The 19701-nt window shown below is 39.0% G+C and overlaps 1 protein-coding gene across 5 annotated transcripts in view; it reads right to left on the reverse strand.

Annotated features, from left to right (window-relative positions):
* LOC143208262 (adhesion G protein-coupled receptor E3) overlaps window positions 1–19701 on the reverse strand; it is a 144270-nt gene that overhangs the window by 15912 nt on the left and 108657 nt on the right. The window lies entirely within an intron of this gene.

Here is a 19701-nt window from a genome sequence, read left to right on the forward strand (position 1 = left end):
TGAGAACATATTCAAACAGTTTTGAAAGCAAATTGAAATGAAATTAAAGCCCCGGGTAGCCGGATATTGACACAAGAGTAAATCAATCCTTCAATTGCAATTTGAATCGTTGATCAAGAGTTAATCTCGAGTGGAACAATTTAATGAAATTTCTTTTTCGACGTTGCTGTCTAAAAGGGAAATTATTGAGACGGTTTCCGAAGAGTCTTTCAATCGACGACATTTTGTCGAAGCTTTGAAGATTGCTAAATGAAATACTGTACAGTTGCAATCTCGTTTTCTATTTTTCAATCGTATAGACCGATTCAAGGTTTTCAATCGCGCTCGTGATTAAGCAATTACGAGTCAAACGCGGAATAAAACTTAGAACCGTACAGGGACCGAATTTCATTAAGTCGTCTCTCTCACTCTCTCTCTCTCTCTCTCACTCCCTCGGTTGTGACTCCCATAAGCGATTGCTGGCAGCTCATCGATTATTTCACGCGAATCGTGCGCGGCTAATTCCATTTAATTACAGCGTACTCCGGGATTTGCATGGTGGCGCGGACGCGTAATTCGCGTCGCCAGGAATAATTAGCATTTTTTTTTGTTGTGCTCCCTCTCTCGTCCTTACTCCGTGTTCGCGTCCGCTCGCTGATTATTTTATTTACGACCGATGCCGAGCGACAAACTGTACGGCGAAACGGGCGCGCGGCACTAATTAAATCTTTGTAATCGATTTCCACCGTTTTCTTCTTTCCCGGAAAACGCGATTCCTATCGAGACAATTAGCTCGACTGTTCACTGATCTGTGGAACGTCTTAAAATCGACGATTTACTTATTACCTCTTCTCGTATTTTAACGAGTCAGGCTCGTGATGAAGATTTTAACAAAGTCTAACAAACATGAATGGTATGCCCTTCTTTTTAGATGAAATAAAATTTGATTCATTTGTAATTAATAAAATTTAAGCATTAAAATAGATGTGGCCATGAAAAAAATGAAATGTTACGACCAAGGGGTTAATTTAAATTGTTCTTAGAAAAACAAAATTTGGCTGGACCATGCCGGGACTTGGGTCTGGTTTGACCCAACGTTCCCATCTATTTAGATACGATTTAGTTTAGAAACGATTAAAAATTAAAATGAAAATTAAACATTTCTTCCGACCTAGAATCATTTCATTCTATATCATTTTTTCAGTTTGGATATACACTCAGTAAAATAAGTCTCCGCACCCTTTAAAACAGAATAACTTTTTTATAATTATACCAAATGTGACCTGATGTTTTGTAAGCAATTAGAAGCATTGGTTTACGAAATTATATGCAAAATATATTTCTTAAAAATTACAATTTACAAGGTTGCATGCAAAAATAAAAAAGGCACTTTTTAAAACTTTTTTATTTCAGCCCTTAATAAAAATTAAAAATATATGTTTTGTAGATCTATAGTAGATACACATCTACTGAAAATTTCATCGAAATCGATTGACATACACACCAGCTACAAGCGGTTAAAAATTGTGAAAATACAGTTCGATTTTGATCAGTTTCTGCTTAAAGTGTCGTTACTTCCTGCGTCAACCGATTTCGATAAAATTTTCAGCATGCGTATAACTAACATAGATCTACAAAACACATATTTCAAATTTTCACATTAGGGACTAATAGGGACCCAAATAAAAAAAGTTTTAAAACATGCTTTTTTTTATTTTTGCATGTAACCTGATCAATTGTAATTTTTGGAAAATCTTTTTTGCACATCATCTAGTAAACCAATGTTTATAATTGCTTTCAAATAATCAGATCGTTTGGTACAATTATAAAAAAGTTAAAGAAAATCTTTTTTGCACATCATCTAGTAAACCAATGTTTATAATTGCTTTCAAATAATCAGATCGTTTGGTACAATTATAAAAAAGTTATTCTGTTTTAGAGGGTGTACGGAGACTTATTTTATTGACAATGAGTCTAGTTTCTTGTAGTTTTGATATATGAATATGAAATTGATAGAATATCTTATACAATACTTAAATGTGTAGTAATTGATGAGACACCGACATATCAATATTGTAAATAATGATTAGATTGCGGATATTTATGCAAAATAAAAATGTTCTACCTGATTTGCTACAAACTGGAGTGAAATAGAAATTGATATTTTTTCTTAACATGTTTAATAGGTTGAAAATAATATAACAGTATTCTTAAATTCTTCTAATGTTTTTACTTTTTGAAATTACACCTACTCATTTTTGTCATAAATACATAAAATCCGCTGTCTAATAATGGTACAGCAATTCTTAGTGGAGCCCACTACAGATCTCGAAGCAGCAGGTTCAGAAATACAGAAAAAAGATATGTGGCGAAAACATTGAATCTAGCTATGACAGCTATGAAATTGTCAACAGTATTTTTATTCTAGCATAGATGAACATGTTCGCTACCACCGTCACGGATATGCGGATATGCTCGATCGATCGAGAATTCGGGAGAGAGAGAGAGAGAGAGAGAGAGAGAGGGAGAAACCGAAGACGGAGAAGCTGGAGCTATTGGTGACACAGACGCCTCTAATTAAGCAAGTTGCGTAGCTTTGTCCGTTGACAAATGCCGAAGCCTGCGCCGTCCAGATGATATTGGTTCGACTTTGCAGAATCAAACGGTAGGCAAGGATGACCGAGTTCATCGGGGGGTTTCGAAAAATTGGAACTAGGCAACGAGGGCAAGCATAGAACGGGAATGTAATCTCGAAGCGGGACGACGCACGATATTAGGTATGCGTAGCCGCCGCCGACACCATCATACCACCGCACATCGGTGCGATATCGCGAAATGCTCGCACGAGGACGAGTATCGAGTGTCAATATTCGAGGGTCGTTCGCGCACTATCGAGTCAATGGTTCCTGGGCGCAGGTGCTGTGTCGCTGGACCACTTCCGTTATTAATATCCCAAGAAACCTTTTCGGGGAAACATCGTGTTCTTCTTCATCTACAGAAAAATTGTTGAGAGGTATAGAAGGAATATGTATTATTAGAGATTAAAGGGGCCTATACACGATCAAGCATTTTACGCAACAATGCCTATTGCGCAATATGATCGATCGGGAATGATAACGATTGACTAATTGCGCAACCTGTTGTGTTGTACTGTGAATGGCAGTGTTGCACAAATATTGTCAGACGAGTCTCATCGCAACGGAGTGAAAAACTGAACGATTGCTCAAATTATGTGTCAACGTGAATACTTTATTATCAAAAAACTAGATTACATTAAACAATAAATTAGAAATATTTCTCCTAATTTTTATTTTGGGTGTTCAGATAGATCCTGGATTTTTCAATAATTTCGTTACTGCATTTTAACCTTGTAGCGGTAGGATCCCTTGGCTGCGAAGCTTTGCTTTCCCTATATGCGTGAGCTTAAAATTATTGGAGCCATCGTTCTTCATTGTTTCCAGCATAACTTGTTTTTTTTTTCATATTACTTTTACAATGTGTCGATATTCAACTGAAATAAAACAATTGATTTCGATCAGCGGATGAAATTCGGAAAACAGTTACAATTCGAAATAATTAGGTTGACCTAAAAATCGGAAGATGTGACAAAACAAATGACAGATGTCATGAAACATTGATTTCGATTGAAGGCTTCGCAATTTTGCGCTACAACATAACTGACAGCTGCATTCGCCAATAATTTCCATTTAAATATTCACTTGCTACTATGTATTATTATGGGACAGATGGAGTATTACTTATGGCTGGACCGCGGATTATGCAAAACACACATTGTCAAAGCGGATCGTAAGAAATGGAAATTGGATGAAAATCTCTTTTTTCAATCATTTCAATCAACCAAAAATAAGGTGACAACTTGGTAAATTGTTTCCGGCAATTATAATAGCCTTTTCATCGACAGTTAACCCCTTGCCGTACCATTTTCTTTACAGTTACAGTGATTAAAACGTCTTTATGCACAAAAATGTCGAACAAGGCAAAAGAAAATGTATATCTTTTGTATGGCTACATTTATTTGAATGCTTAAACATTCATTACAAACGAATCAAATTTAATTTCGTCTAAAGTGAAACGCGTAACATTCATATTTGTTAGACTTTGTTAAAAGCCTTCATCCTCGAGTCTGGCTCGTCCAAATACGGCGAGGGGTTAATCGAGAACCCTAACAGGATTAAAATTGCGAGGCTCTGAGACTATGATTTTCAGCATCAGGACAGCCACGGCTTCCGATCCAGTCGCAACTTCTCAAGGCAACTCGAGGTATCATCCATCTCCCAGTCCAGTTCCGAATCTTTCCGTACGAAGAAACTTCTGCTCCTCGGCAATTACAACTTTTTCGTTTTCGAGTTGTCGGGTTTCCTTTCGGATGTCGGAGGAAGAACTGCGCGCGCGACAGCTGCCGAGCCAGATTAATCCGCGCACAGAGACCACGAGAAAATAGCGGCTCGTCCCGTGATGGAACGACTAAGAACGCGGTTCACGCTCGAACAGCGAAACGCTGGAAAGGCTCAGGATTTATCCGGGTAACGAGAATGTGGCCGAACTCTGTATTCGCAGCAAGGGACGCTAAAGAGCTTTCGATAGTTTGTAGTTTCTTTTTAGGGTCGGATCGTGCATCGACAACGCCGCTTTTACCTCTCCATCCGTGTCTCTCCCTCTTGGTCCTCCATTCGCGCAAGACCAGGCTCTCGAACAGATATTCTAGCGTCGTATCCTTTTTCAATGACCGCCATTCGACGCTTTATCGGCGTTAATCGGTCGGCGGCTTCATAAATTCCCGATAAATCCCCCGTGGAGGCGACGCAACGTACTGCGGAGTAATTAGGCGAAGTTTCCCGATATCGCGGCGAAAGAAACTCGCTATCAAAAAATTATACACAAGATAGAGCGCTGCGATTTTTATTCGGAGCTCGGCGAACTATCAACTTAAAAGTTGTAATTACTAGAAGCCAGATGTTTCTTCGTTCGAGAAGATTCGTCGCGTCTGAAAGATCTCAGCATCCTCCAACAACTCGCGAAATTGCAAGCTCGTCTGTCTCGCTGCCAAAAAATTATAGACATATTGAGAAGATAGAGCGCGCTGCGATTTTTATCCGGAGCTCGGCGAACTATCAACCAGAGTTGGGCAAAAATTGAATCAACGATTGACGACTAAATTTCTACTTCAATCGCTAATCGCAATTAACAATCTCCTAGTTTAGTCGTTAAAATTACGGTTAACGATTAAAAACTTATCAATTGTTAATTGCGGTTAACGATTAAATTTCTACTTTAGTCGCTAACTGCGATTAACTAAAGCGATTAATTAAATTATTAATTGTCAATCGGATAATGATTAACTGCTGAAATTTCAAAATGAAATACGGAATCAAAACTCTATGCATACTGAAAAAAATGTAAACTGAATTTGGATGTATTATCATTTGGTCTATATATGTATAATACAAACTCTGTTTACGTGCTTTTATGTTTTTTTCGATGATTTCTTTTTTAATCAACGATTGACGATTAACTTCATCCATAGATTGGTCCAATCGTCAATTCTTCGATGATTTCTTCTTATAATCAACGATTGACGATTAACTTTATCAATCGATTGATCCAATCGTCGATTTTTCAATGATTTCTTCTTTTAATCAACGATTGATGATTAACTTCATAAAAAAAGTACACATTAATCGATCAATCATGATTAGAATTTTAATCGATTAATGTCCAACTCTGCTATCAACTCAAAAGTTGTAATTACTAGACACCAGATGTTTCTTCGTTCGAGAAGAGTCGCCGGGTCTGAAAGATCTCGACGTCATCCAACCTCGCCTGTCTCGATGCCAAAAATTTATAGACAAGATGGAGCGCTGCGGTTTTTACTCGGTTAGCCATCCCCGAACTTCTGGAACTTGCAATGAAATTTCGGAACTCTCATTCCGCTGATTCCCCACGCGCGTTGCAACGAGCTGTTCGAAGAGAGAGAGCCTGCTAGCGGATGGAGAATTTTTTTAGGAAGACGAACAGCATCGACGAAACAGCGCGAACCGAGACAAGCCTCGTAAATAATGCATGCAACGCGCACCAAGTTTCCCGCTCGGACAGTTTGGTGAATTTATGTGGGGACGTCGGGAGGCTTCGGTCCGCAAACCTTTTTAGTTCACGCTTCCATGTTTCTCGATGTTTTCCTACTTAGCCACCCTCTCTCTCTCTCTCTCTCGTCCAGAAGTTCGTCGATTCAACGAGACCTGGCTACACTCCGCCCACGTGAACTGTGGCTCGAGTCCATTCTCGGTCGGAGATTTCGTCGGGGATGCAAGCTGACGCGAGAGTTCGCGCGCAATTACCTTTCTTCTGTAGTTTCGTCGGGAAAAAGTTCACGGAGGAAACAGACTTCTCCTTACGATATCCGCCTTCTTTTTCTTCGGAACCGATTCGCGAGCGAAGATTGTTTCAGTTGGCGAGTTCTGAGCATCGTGATGCATCCTTAAGCCCAGATTCTACAAAGATGTTTAACGAAGATGGTACAAAGTTATCCTTAACTGTTCAAAATTATGTACTTCCACAGATACGCGCTGTCTAAAACGATCGATGACAGATTGTAATGATCTTTCGATGGAAGTCAGTGTTAATTATCTCTGAATGCGTTACATTTATTAGAAAACAATATCGATGTCCTCGAAAACTCCGGAAAAAATTACCTTGAGGAAAAAAAAATAACATTTGCAAAGTATTCACCCAAAGGTGGGCATTATTTGGCGAAACTAATATTGCAAATACTATTTAATATTTTAGATTTTATTTTTCCTAAAGAAAATAGTATTTTAAACAAGATATACCATTTCGAAAATGAAATATTTCTGTATAATATTCAAATGTTCTCGGCGCAACGGTTCGATCAGTTTATAGGAAAAAAGCAAAATTTGCACGTTAGTTTGGAACATTCAACGTTTCGATCTTCATTCAGATCATTTTAAAGTAAAGGCACAACCCCCTTTCGCTGGAACCTGCAAATGACACACCACAAAAAAAAAATATTTTTCCCAAGCTGTACTAATTTTTGAACAAACTTGACCCCAGAATCTTATAGGGAGGAAATGCATCTACAAGTGATAATTTTTTGGACGAAAGAGAGCATTCTAAAATAATCAAAGAATGACATCAACAAAAAGTGGTTCATATTTGGGCACTTTACCCTAAACATTTCTCTTGGTTGTCGTTCTCACATTGAATTCTGCATTATGTTGAAACAAATCTCTTATGAGATTTTCTACAATAAAAATCTCGTCGCTACTGGACACTGAGATCCAGCACACAAAAAGTCGCGGAACATAGGGAAAAAACGGCAGTGTTCCTTTTTTCGGGATTCGTAGGTTGTTCCGAGGGAATGTTCGCGGGAACACGGTCGGCTCGCGAGCGCATCGATTATGGCTCGAGGCGATACGTCCGAGCTTGCAAGAAAATTAAAGTACCTGCTGGTGGACTCGTGACCCAAATTACTATATGCTCGAACTTTCTTCTTCAAGAACTCTCCCGTCAGTCCCCGGCATTTTTTCCGCCGAACGAATCGCGCGAGCGCGGGCGACTGCTAATAAAAACGCGTGGCGGCTGCAGGATAATTGTTTTACAATGCAACGATTTGCATGGGAAACGCGATTGTTCGATGGGCCGAGGCAGAAGCAATTACTCGCGAGCGCGGAGCAATCCGCCGCTCCTTCTTGCTCCTCCGTCTAATAGCATTGAATTTCAAATCGATACCCCGCCCCCCCCGATCCATTTTGGTCCTTTGACTTCTTCGTATAATTATTCGATGAACGGGTTACTGTTATCCACCTCTGAATACTGATCGGGATGCTGCGATCCCCTTTCTCTTTGGAAAGTCGATCCTTCTATCGATCTCCGAGTCTAAAAAATTTTCCGGCGATTGCTGTCCAATCAGGGAACATAGAGCACTTGGAAACTCGAGTTTCAACGTTGGTCACGAAGTCGATGTCGCGAAAAGACTCATTCCGTAAATAAATCGAATGAAAACACGTATTATACGGTTCCGAGAGGAGTCCCGCGAGTCCCTATCCCGAGGGAATTCTTGGCGAGACGTGCAATAAAACTTTCGAAGCTCGCGTCTCGGGATTTATGGAATGCACGAGTAACCCGCGGGAATCGAGACCAAGAGGTCGACTCTCGGAAACTTCTGCGAGGGTTTCAGTAAATCAGAATGGTCCCGGGTTAGGCCTAAAAGTGTCCGGATTGAACCGCGACAATAGGAACTGCTCGATCATCGCGGAAACTCATTCCAGAATCAAGATATGCTTTGTTCAGTGTTTCAGTGACTTGATTAGCAGTGTATCAGTTTAGATGATCAGTGGAGTGCGGATCTTTGTACAAAATGTGCCTTTCTAAACGAAAGTCCCATTAAATTCACACTTATACATATGTGTATGTAGTATAGACGCTTTTGTCTACAACGTATAACTCCACATAATCAAATTTTGTTTGCGACATATGGCTCCTTTCAAACTTTGTCTCTTCGGGATAAGTGGAAGGTGTTGATGTAAAACAAAACTTCAACAACAATGTTCTTTGCTATAAACAGTTGTGCGGCAAGTTTCTCTTACAAATGTCCACCGATCCAGTGGTGTAGATTCACCCCTAGAACGAATGACCATTACTAGACTGCGGATCTTCATGCAATTATGGCTCTTAGAACATCACAGAATTTAGTACAATTTTAATTTATTTCAGATCTAAAGAGTCTACCACCACGGAAATAAGATTCTATTTTATTCCACTTTCTCTCTTAGAATTCGTCTACGAAAATTGAAAATTGCATAAACATCCGCAGTCTAACCGATACTTTTTATACGCCGTGTACAAGATATTTCCACCAGAAGAATGAGTCATTGTAAAAAATGCATTACGTGTTGTAATAGAAAATTTGTAATTGACATTAATTAACATTGTGTTATTCAGTTGAGCTGTGTATTTTGTTAATTTTATTAGAATGAACAAATAATAATAAGTAAAATCAAAAATACTGCATGAAATACAACATTATGTCAACAAATTGATGTGAACCATCATTATTTCGGCCACTGTATTTAAAAACTAAATTACCTTATAATAATGACGGCATATTAGAACTTGCTAAATCTATCGGAGGGCGAAGGCTTTGTGGATATGGTTATCGATCAAGGCTTATTAGTGGAAGAAGAAATTGACGAAGCAGATTTGATGGAAATGACATCCGAAGTTGGAAATCAAATCGATTCCGAGGACAATAGGACTGATAAAGATTGTGAAGTTAATAGCTTAACATTAAAAATATTAGAAGAAGGCCTAAGCTTAACTGAAAATCTTGTATCATTTTTCTTGAATGTAGACCCTTCCGCTGAAAGAAGTCGAAAATTCAAAAGGGAGCTGCAGCTGCAAAATTGTCTATCTTCATACCATGAAATGTATAATGACCTTGTAAGAACTAGCAAACAAACCAAAATTACAGATTTTTTGAAGAGGATAGAAGGTGCAAAAAATCTAAATGAAGAAGAAGGTTCAGAAAGTGAAGGTGATATCGTTCAACCGAAAAAACGTTCTCGTTTGATTGTCCTGAGTAGTGATGAGGAAGAAATTTATTAAATTAAGGTTATACATTAAATGAAAATAATATTTGTTGTTTTTTTTTTTCGTTTTGTGTTATACATACATTTGTATTTTTCATTAAGTTTTAAGGATGTTCTGGAGGTATATAAAAACGCAACAAAATTTTTGAAAATTTGACAAGATATAATTCTTACTAAATTAATGCAATTACCAAAGTTTGGGTTCGATTCACTGCACCATTTAAGAATTATAGCAACTTAAAGTTTGCACATTTTAACACGTCTTCTTATGGAGAATTCATAAAATTCCACTTCAAACCCTATTTAAACCATGAAGAAACGCAACTAGAAACTCCAGTTTTCTTTTTATATGTAGTAAAAATGATGTAATTAATTATGTTCAAAATTTATTAGGATTCACTAAACAGTTACAGAGCAAAAAAATTATAAACTGTTACAAAACGTCAAATTTATCGTGTTGTTTCTCACTAGCATGGAAACGTGACAAGTGTAGGCCACTGAATATAGCTACAGAGGGTACAGTATTCGCAAAAGTTTAATGCAAAATATACTCGTGAATCGCTTTCATTGCCATGTATTGATGGATTTCGAATTACTTGTACTTTTGTCTCCCATTGTACCTCCAGAACATCCTTAAGTTGCCTATATGGAATTAAAAAAGAAATGTTTGTTTTTAATAAGTTTTCGGAACGTAACCCCTTTATGTATTGGCTCTGGGTCATTGGTCTGGCATTTTCTAGAAACCTATCTACCGTGTTATAGGAGAGTTACCTGTATTTAGTCAAAACGATTGATAAATGCGCCGAATTGACACGACGAACGAACGAGGCTCAAACAGCGAAGCTTAAATAAGATATCGGCAAGTTTCTCGTGAGAAGCGCGTGCCTCCGGGACCGAAGTCGCCGCGACGGAGTAACCGCGAACTAGAAAACTCGTTCGAAAAGATAGATAGTTTGGGGATGGCGAACGAACGGGTTCGTAGGAGAATCGAGAAAGGCCGAAGGTGCTTCACCTTCCAGTACGTGACTGAGCCCGGGATTATCCTCGTTGCCGACACGAGACCGCGACTATCGGCGAGAAGCTATGTCGGATTCGAATCGAAGCCGCGAATTCGATGCGGTGTACCCGATAACACGCTTCCCGCGAACACGTTTTTGCGTTTCGAACTGCCATCCATCTCCCTAACGACCACGATTACGCAAAAATATGCGGGAAACGAGAGGGGAATATTTCACCGGCGATTTTCAAACTTTCCGCGAGATTGTACCGGCGCGAAAACGGCGACATAGAGTATCTCTGAAATTTATTTATGACTAGACTGCGGATTTTATGCATTTATGACAAAAATGTCCACGTACAATTTAAAGCACAGAGGGTATGCTAAAAATATTTCAGTACATCAATGTATCAGTTTCAGCTTGATAGGATAATAAGAAAAGGAGTACGATATTTAACTGGCTCCTGTGTCCTGCAATCAGTGCGAACATTTTTTTATTACACGATATTGCACAAGTTCGTGCCCGATTTGAAAATAAAATTCAATGGTTAAATTTTAAAGAATACAGCTTTATTAATCAATTATATGTATTTATCAATTTTCTAATTGTAAGAAAGAATGGTGACATTTTTTTCACATTGCAGTACAGTTTGCGACATCTATGAAAATCGGGCACGAAGTTATGCAATCATCTGATATTTTGCAAAGATCCGCAGTCTATTTTCTATTTAAAATGTTTCAAACAAGGGTGGAATAATTCGATATCAATAGCTTTTTTCGGAGATTGACGCTTAGAGGACACAGGTACTATCCAGAGAACGAAAGAAAACTAGCGGGAAGGGAACGGGGAAGAAAACCTGACCATTCAGATTGCCTTTGCGTTCCTCTTGCCCCCGTTCCCTTCCCGCTAGTTTTCTTTCGTTCTCTGGATAGTACAAACCTGTGGCTTGTGTTCACTTTTCAAACAGATTTGTTGGATAACACTGTCCAACATCAAATTTGTTTTCAATATACTGTTGGGTCCTTCTTATAGAGTTTTTTGCGCTGATTCCGAACCTGTCCTTAATTTTTCTCCTTTTTGAAAAACATGGCTTTGAAAAAAAAAACATATTTTTCATCTTTAAACAAATATCGTGATGTTATTATAAAAGATATTGAATTGTTCTTTACAGCAAAAGATTCCGTAGACTTTCCCGAATACAGTGATATCCAATATTAATACATTATGATTGTGTAAACATGTTTACACAATGATTAAAGACGGAGAGACACCACTTTTGCACCAAAATTTTTGAGGATATTTTTCAATTTATCTAAAAAAATTAGGGTGCAGCGGAAAATCGAACTATACCACGCGATAAAGCAGACTTTCATCTTGAGAAACCACCCTTTCAAGTTTGTAACGTCGACGTTTTTTTCGAACCAGAAAGCAAAATATCTTCGCCCGACATGAGTTGTCACCAGTGGCGCTCATCACCAGAACGGTCGTTCGCCGCACGGTGGGTACAAATGACTCACCTCGCTTCAAAAAGAAATAACTTTCGATAGAAATGAGGTAGAGCGATGAATTTTTTTTTTTAAATTAAAGCTGAAACTTTGCAGAATATGGGAAAAATAGGGAGATTACGGTACGAACGGTTTTTAACCTTGCGAAAGTTCGTTAAACTTTCACAATTTGTGATGAAAATAAGAATAAAGTATCACCAGAAGTTAAAGAATTTGTTGATGAGAAGTAAGTTAAAAAGATTAAATACTTACCTTACTTACTGTGTAAATGAAAATATAATCATGGAAAATAGATATCTAATTTAAATTACATTACAGTCATACATAGCCTACAAGGAGTGCCAGCGGCAATCGCAGCGATACATCGGGTGATCGTTCGCGTGCGCGCGTCAAGTGATATACGGCAAAAATAAACGTTTAAATACTTCATTATGTTTAATTTTATTGTGTTCTATATATGAGAATACAATATATACCTTCAAACTAGTGGGTTATCAAATCATTTCAACGAAAAATGATTACATTAGTTCTGTTCACAAAAATCGATTTTTTGAAAAAACCAGAGGTCGTAGACAAACTTTGAGACCATATTTGAAATCAGCGTGAAAAAATCTACGGGAAATGATATATAGCAAAAATTAAAAAAAAAATTTTCTGCCCGTGGTAACGCAGAAACCACATTTTCTGGAACTTGTGAAAGTTTAACGAACTTTCTCAAGGTTAAAAACCGTTCGTACCGTAATCTCCCTATTTTTCCCATATTCCGCAAAGTTTCAGCTTTAATTTAAAAAAAATTCATCGCTCTACCTCATTTCTATCGAAAGTTATTTCTTTTGGAAGCGAGGTAAGTCATTTGTACCCACCGTGCGCCGTATCCCGTCCGAGCGCCACTGGCGGAAACTCATGTCGGGCGAAGATATTTTGCTTTCTGGTTCGAAAAAAACGTCGATGTCGCAAACTTCAAACGGGGGTTTTTCAAGATAAAAGTCTGCTCTATCTCGTGGTATAGTTCGATTTTCCGCTGGACCCTAATTTTTTGAGATAAATTGAAAAATATCCTCAAAAATTGGTGCAAAAGTGGTGTCTCTCCGTCTTTAATCATTGTTTAAACATGTTTAAACAATCATAACGTATTAATATTGGATATCGTTGTATGTATTCGGGAAAGTCTACGGAATCTTTTGCTGTAAAGAACAATTCAATATCTTTTATAATAACATCACAATATTTGTTTAAAGATGAAAAATATGTTTTTTTTTCAAAGCCATGTTTTTCGAAAACTGTGCGTATAGGAGAAAAATTAAGGACAGATTCGGAATCAGCGCAAAAAACTCTATAAGAATGACCCAACAGTATATTGAAATCATAAAAAAGTTGAAATTTGTTGGACAGTGTAATTTGGTTCTCACGGATTTTTTCCCACTTTTTTGTAATACTATTCGTGCGCTCGTCTTGTAGACACCTCCCGACAACGTCTTATACATATGCAAATAGTAAATGCACGAAGATCCAGAGTCTATACGAAGAGATTCGCAGACGAGCAACGTTTCGCGAATCCGGGGTGCAGTGGAAGTCGTTCCTTGGGCTGCTAGCTTGTCGGGCGATCGTGACCGTAGCCAAAAGCGAGGGTAACAGAGGAACAGCGGCCACTTGATGCGGCGGCACGTAATTTCAGCTGGTTCGTAACGTTATTCACCGGCCGTCAAATGGACTAATCCGCTCGGACGATCCAATCTAGATCCTGGGGGGCTTTAACTGTGCCCGAGACGAAACCGGCGCGTGTTACCGGTCGAATCCCCACTGGCAGAAACGAACAAAGCCGCGATCTATTCCGTCTAATCGCCGTTTGATCCACATTCGCGAGAAGATTAGCGAGAGAGCACGAGCAATTGCCTGCTCCTGTGTCTGGCACGCGTTCAAAACGCATTCGAACCGGGTCCTCGAACAGAATTCCTCGAAACAGGAACAAATTCCTCGGAAAAGGATCGGACACGTTAAAGTTTTCCGTTCACCGGCCGCAACGGGACCGCGTTGCGAACGCGAAACACGCAAATATTTGCCCGAACCCGAGTGCTCTCGGCGAAGATCGGCAATTTCCAGAAGCACCGGGTTTCCCCAAAACGACGGATTTTCGCTCGGTGAGCAGCCGGAAACGGGAACGCAATCAAAGCCAGCGTTAATCAACGGTTTTGCTTGCGAAAACTCCGTTGTTGCTCCTACGCGGTACACGAGGCTGCTTTTAACGGGTCACGAGTTTTATCTCGATTTATCTTCCTCTCTTTCTTTCTTTCTTTCTTTCTCTGACTCGATTTCATCTCTCTCTCCCGGGTCCTGGTGAAAATGATTAACTCCCGCGTCGACGTATCTTTAATCGAACTCTGATGCCGTGCAATTTCCGGTCGACATTCGATACCGAACGCTGGCTATCGGGACTGTCGCTCGGGAAGAAGTACCATCCTTTATCCGTTTCGCAATGACCTACTGGCCCCTTTATTCCAATGTAGAATTGTCATTAGACAAAATCAAAATTGTCTTGATCAATTCTTCGAGACGAGGGTCCAATAACGTTCTATAGGTCCGGCAATGCCAGAGGTCCAATAAAGCCGTCCATTTTACGTCCATCTTAGATCTGAACGTCTTACGATCTAAATTGGACGTCTTTAAGGATGTTCTGGAGACATATAAAAAGGCAACAAAATTTTGGAAAATTTGACAAGATATAATTCTTACTAAATTAATGCAATTACCAAAGTTTGGGTTCGATTCACTGCACCGTTTAAGAATTATAGCAACCTAAGGTTTGCACATTTTAACACGTCTTCTTATGGAGAATTCATAAAATTCCACTTGAACCCTATTTAAACCTTGAAGAGACGCAACTAGAAACTCCAGTTTTTCTTAATATGTAGTAAAAATTATGTAATTAATTATGGTCAAAATTTATTAGGATTCACTAAACAGTTACAGAGCAAAAAAATTATAAACTGTCACAAAACGTCAAATTTATCGTGTTGTCTCTCACTAGCATGGAAACGCGACAAGTGTAGACCACTGAACATAGCTAGAGAGGGTACAGTATTCGCGAAAGTTTAATGCAAAATATACTTATGAATGGCTTTCATTGCCATGTCTGGATGGATTTCGAATTTCTTGTACTTTTGTCTCCCATTGTACCTCCAGAACATCGCGAAACGACGTTGTTTTCGCGGACGCTTCGCTGCTTCGTGGGTCAGAACCGACCCGGACGATTGGTGCTGGATCGAACACAGGCCAACTCCAGCTGCCGAAAAGTATACCGCATTGCAGGCACTCGAGTTCCCTCGATAACTCGATCCGGAGCTCGACTCACCAGATTACGAGAAATTGTTTAGATCGACTTTGGTCCGGATTTACCATCGCCCTTTTCCACGTAAAAGAAGATTATGTTACGCCGCCATTCGTAGACGAAGTCCGCGTGTTTCTTGTAACATGAAATATATTTACGGCTGAAATAACGTTTCGAATGGATCCTTGGCAGGCTCGGCAATTCTCGTGAGGATTAAAAAATGGAGGATGAGAACGAGGGCGGAAAGAAAATGAAAACGACGGTCTGGAGCGTGGAGGAGAGAGATTAATGCCGAGTTACGACGCAGAGTTACGAGGCGTACGGGCACTCGCGTACCCCCATTAAAATCTTCTGCGTGGCGTTTACGAACCCTTATCTTCGTATTCGGCGTGCCCTGTATAATAACATCTGCTCGACGACCTCGTAAAACATGGTCCCCTTAATGCACTCGCCGATTTGTCACCCGGAAAGATGCATTCGTTCCGATGCAGTCGCGATCGAGTGACGCAAATGATGATGATCCGGCATTCTTTTGTCTTCCACCTCTAGATCAATCAATTCCATCATCAGTCCCTTTAACACACTGTACAGGTTGTGTAAAAAGTAATGTAGCGTAGGGGTGAAACTACACCTCTGGATCGGTGGACATTTGTAAGAGAAACTTGCCGCGAAATTGTTTATTAGAAATTACCGCAAAATTGTTAGATTACAATTTCTTGATAATACAAACCACGGGGTTTTTCACTATACTCTACACTGAGGAAAAAATCCTGTCGAATAAAAAAAATTATATGTTGATTCAATAAGATGTACTATTGAATAGTGCCAATATCATATGAACTTATTTTAATATTTAATACTATTGAATTTCAATAGCAAAACTCATTTCCGCCAATCATATAAGCGAATAGCTTGACATCAATGTTTTCAAAAAAATAAGATATGGCCTCAAACCAACTCCAGTATAAATCAATACATTTCTCAAATTTTTTTAACAACATATCTGATGGAAGGAAAAAGAGAAATATTACGAATAATAATGTACTCATTTCCGCCAATCATATAAGCGAATAGCTTGACATCAATGTTTTCAAAAAAATAAGATATGGCCTCAAACCAATTCCAGTATAAATCAATACATTTCTCAAATTTTTTTAACAACATATCTGATTGAAGGAAAAAGAGAAATATTACGAATAATAATGTACGGTATTGAATCGAATAATATTTTCAATCATTTCATGATAGACAATTCAAATACATCACGATTCGCTTCTAAATTTCATACTATTGAAAAGAATACATTGATATTCATCGAAGTAAAAAAATTACAATAACACGCGTGTTATTGAAGTAACTACTTTTTTTTCTCAGTGTATCCCACGAGAGAACGGACTCGTTCTGCGCAGCCTTCTGAGCTGATCTAGATGGTGGGGGCACAGCGAGCCTATCATCTCTCACTCCACTACCCACTCCCCATTTTCTTGAACCAATCAGGGCGAAGATGCGCAGCGGAGAATGAAAACTGGTCGTTACACAAGTCCGGTTTCTCGTGGGATAGAGTATAGTCAGAAACGCTAGATAAAAGATTGATCTAGGATGCTATCTGCCTCGAAAGTCCTATCTTTTTCGTTTACGAGGCGTAATTTGCATTATTCTATATAGTATGCTTCCGAATAATGCAAATTACGCTGCCGAATAATGCAAATTACGCCTCGAAAACGAAAAAGTACGACTTTTGAGGGAGATAGCGCCCTAGATCGATCTTTTTGTATTGTCGAGAAATGAGAAGGCAAATCCCGCACCCTTGCAATCCTGGAAAAAGGAGTCTACCCCCTTAAACCAACCCATACGCTACACGATTTATTGCACACTTCAATAAGGATTAAGTTCACCACTGAAACTATATGTAATTGTTGTATAATCCGAACAATCATGTTCCACTAATTAGCACGGATAACACTGCCCAACAAATTTCAACTTTTTTATGATTTCAATATACAGTTGGATCCTTCTTATAGAGTTTTTTGCGCTGATTCCGAATCTGTCCTTAATTTTTCTCCTATACGCACAGTTTTTGAAAAACATGGCTTTGAAAAAAAAAACATATTTTTCAACTTTAAACAAATATTCTGATGTTATTATAAAAGATATTGAATTGTTCTTTACAGCAAAAGATTCTGTAGACTTTCCCGAATACAATGATATCCAATATTAATATATTATAGGACCCTAATTTTTTGAAATGAATTTAAAAATATCCTCAAAAATTGGTGCAAAAGTGGCGTCTCTCCGTCTTTAATCATTGTGTAAACATGTTTAAACAATCATAATGTATTAATATTGGATATCATTGTATTCGGGAAAGTCTACGGAATCTTTTGCTGTAAAGAACAATTCAATATCTTTTATAATAACATCAGAATATTTGTTTAAAGTTGAAAAATATGTTTTTTTTCAAAGCCATGTTTTTCAAAAACTGTGCGTATAGCAGAAAAATTAAGGACAGATTCGGAATCAGCGCAAAAAACTCTATAAGAAGGACCCAACAGTATATTGAAAACAAATTCGGTGTTGGACAGTGTAATCGAAGTTCTATTGTACTCCGCAATGAAATTGTTACATCCGAAATCACTCTTCTACATTCGCGTTGACAGAGAATTCTCCGGAAGCAATCTCCGGTGTAAACGGAGGATCGAGTTCATTATTATTGGCATCGCTGTCGTCGTGAATCGAGGATCACGAGTCTGTTGACGTTTTCGTAGCGCGCGGATACTTATCTACACTCTCTGATTAGTTACCGGCATTGAAAGCCGGCGCAGAACTTTGGAATTGGTTCCGTGCGGATCCACAGGTTACGGATAGTGGGTCAGGAGACGGTGGTTAAAAGATGACCCCGCGAACTTCGAAGAGAGAAAGCCGTGGGTCTCGAAGACTTAATTAAAGAGGGTTTCGGCGTGCTCGAACGGTCGTGCCTCGAGTGAGCAAACAACCGGGAACGAAGAACGGAAACGCCGACGGAAAAACACCCAGCGAAAATACTATCCTGGGATTTCATTGTTCGATCCCGAAGCTGCTAACCACCCCCGGCTGCCTTATAGCTCAGCTAGCCACGGAACAAACGTTTTGCGAGTTTCTCACCGTAAGAACTGTCTTACGACGTTTGCCATTTCGCTGCGTTTGCGAGCTGTTAAATTGATCGCCTCGGACCAAAAACAAACTGTACTTCCACTGACACGAAGCAGAGGGGCGTCTCGTGTTTGCGCGGTGCAAACTGCATCGAATAAACGGAGCCTTCCGGGCGAGACGAAATATGTATTTTTCATTCTCTGATTTAATTAAAGATGTTTTATTGTGGCTATCACTTTGGATTCTTCTACCTCGAATGTTTGTACTAAACTAGCTGTACCCGCGACTTTGTCCACGCGCAGTAACAAATCCAAAGTTATAAGCAAAAACGTGCCCAAAAGAGGGCGAAAAAGTCGTCTTTGGTCACTAATGACGTCACTATTCATGAACAAATGGACTTTTTCGAATAAAGATTTCTTTTAAACCTTCCCGAAGAAACGCTGCGTCTAATGGCTCAAACCACAGCTTCCTACGTTCTCAGTTGATGCCATCACAGACAGACAGACACGATTTTATTATATATAATATAGAGATATAGATAGATCAATTATAAAGTATAATCTTCCAGAAAGTGTACTAATTTCGTCCGGAAATCATTCTGAAATTGAATCATTCTGAAACCACTTCAACGCCAACCATATTGCTCCCAGCCCCCGACTGTGATTTACGGTTTGTCCGAAGTGACTTTTAATTTTTCGACAAACCAAAGTGAACCTGTCATCCACTGCGTCCCTCCAGCTTTAAACTATGCCATCAAGCGTTCGAAAACTCGCACAGGAATACATTTTAAAATCAGTTCAAAGTAACCCATTCAAATGCGGGCACATCGCCCCGAGTTATCGATGCGGATTTGTTGTGATTTTTCGAAACGATTTAAAATTTCTTTTCAAATCAAACGGTACCTATCATAAAGCGCGACTTTCCACTATTAAATCAAGCCTTCAAACATTCTGAAATTCACAAAGGAATATATTGTAAAATCAGCTCAAAGTAACCTCTTGAAATACGGTCATGTTGCCCCGAGCTATCGATGCGAATTTGTTGATTTTCCGACATGGTTTCATATTTATTTTTTAATAAAAGTACACCGATCATTAAGTGCATTCCTCCAGCTTTAATTCGAGTCTACAAAGGTTCAC

This window comes from Lasioglossum baleicum, chromosome 4 (assembly GCF_051020765.1).
Source record: "Lasioglossum baleicum chromosome 4, iyLasBale1, whole genome shotgun sequence".
NCBI classification, from domain to species: domain Eukaryota; kingdom Metazoa; phylum Arthropoda; class Insecta; order Hymenoptera; family Halictidae; genus Lasioglossum; species Lasioglossum baleicum.